Source organism: Heptranchias perlo, chromosome 28, assembly GCF_035084215.1.
Source record: "Heptranchias perlo isolate sHepPer1 chromosome 28, sHepPer1.hap1, whole genome shotgun sequence".
Lineage (NCBI taxonomy): Eukaryota > Metazoa > Chordata > Chondrichthyes > Hexanchiformes > Hexanchidae > Heptranchias > Heptranchias perlo.
The window spans coordinates 13,150,227-13,152,114 of NC_090352.1; positions in this window are offsets into that span (position 1 = coordinate 13,150,227).

Consider the following 1,888-nt stretch of genomic DNA (forward strand, 5'->3'; position numbering starts at 1 on the left):
ACCCTCTGGCGCAATGACGCACACTTGGCACCGATGTGACAACGTCATCACGACCTTTCTGCAAGGTCATTTAAATATTGCACTGACCCCCCTCATTGTGCTGAGTGCAGTCAGACTGACTGCTTACTGCTCAAACGGTGACAAGTTGCACTTTTTGCATAAAGAAATGTCTCAAGGAGCTTCACAGATATACATTAAAAGTTTTAAAAAGGGAAATGGTGCTAAGCCAGGCAGGGAGAGGTTGGGGGTGGCTGGTGACCCAGTGCACTCTGGGACAGTGGGCTGTGGTCCGCTTCGCTCTGGGGTGGGGGGTGCTGTGGTCCGCTTCGCTCTGGGGTGGGGGTGCTGTGGTCCGCTTCGCTCTGGGGTGGGGGTGCTGTGGTCCGCTTCCCTCTGGGGTGGGGGTGCTGTGGTCCGCTTCGCTCTGGGGTGGGGGTGCTGTGGTCCGCTTCCCTCTGGGGTGGGGGTGCTGTGGTCCGCTTCCCTCTGGGGTGGGGGTGCTGTGGTCCGCTTCGCTCTGGGGTGGGGGTGCTGTGGTCCGCTTCCCTCTGGGGTGGGGGTGCTGTGGTCCGCTTCGCTCTGGGGTGGGGGGTGCTGTGGTCCGCTTCCCTCTGGGGTGGGGGTGCTGTGGTCCGCTTCGCTCTGGGGTGGGGGTGCTGTGGTCCGCTTCGCTCTGGGGTGGGGGTGCTGTGGTCCACTTCACTCTGGGGTTGGGGGGGGGGCTGTGGTCTGCTTCACGGGGACTGGTTGTGGGGGGGTCAGTGGTCGAAAACTGGTTTACTCTTGTAGCTTTTGCAGAGGTGCCTTTACTCTACTGGGTATATTTAATTGGCCACCAACTAGTAGGAAGGATATAGAGGAGCAAATTTGTAGGGAAATTACAGAGAGGTGCAAGAACCATAGAGTGGTAATGGGGGACTTCAATTATCCTAATATAAACTGGGAAAGTATTAGTGTAAAGGGCAAAGAGGGGGAAGAATTTCTTAAGTATGTTCAGGAGAACTTCCTTGATCAGTACGTTTCTGGCCCAATGAGGAAGGACGCACCGCTGGATCTAGTTCTGGGGAATGAGGTGGGTCAAGTGGAGCAAGTGCCAGTAGGGGAACATTTAGGGAACAGTGATCAAAGTATCATGAGGTTTAGATTAGCTATGGAAAAGGACAAGGAGCAATCTAGAGTAATGATACTTAATTGGAGGAGGGCCAATTTCAGTGGGTTGAGAACGGATCTGGCCTGGGAAAATTGGAATCAAAGATTGGCAGGCAAAACTGTAATCAAACAATGGGCAGCCTTTAAAGAGGAGATAGTTCGGGTACAGTCTAGGTATATTCCCACGAGGGGGAAAGTGGGACAACCAAAGCCAGAGCTCCCTGGATGTCGAAAGAGATAGGGAGTAAGATGAAGCAGAAAAAGGGGGCAGATGACAGATGTCAGGTTGGTAATACAAGTGAGAACCAGGCTGAATATAGAAAGTTCAGAGGAGAAGTGAAAAAGGAAATAAGAGGGGCAAAGAGAATATGAGAATAGACTGACAACCAACATAAAAGGGAATCCAAAAGTCTTCTATAGGCATATAAATAGTAAACAGGTAGTAAGAGGAGGGGTGGGGTCAATTAGGGACCAATAAGGAGATCTGCTCATGGAGGCAGAGGGCATGGCAGAGGTACTAAATGAGTACTTTGCATCTGTCTTTACTAAGGAAGAAGATGCTGCCAAAGTCACAGTAAAAGAGGAGGTAGTTTAATACTGGATGGGCTAAAAATTGATGAAGAGGTGATACTAAAAATGCTAGCTGTACTTAAAGTAGATAAGTCACCAGGTCCAGGTGGGATGCATCCTAGGTTGCTGAGGGAAGTCAGGGAGGAAATTGTGGAGGTACTGGCCATAA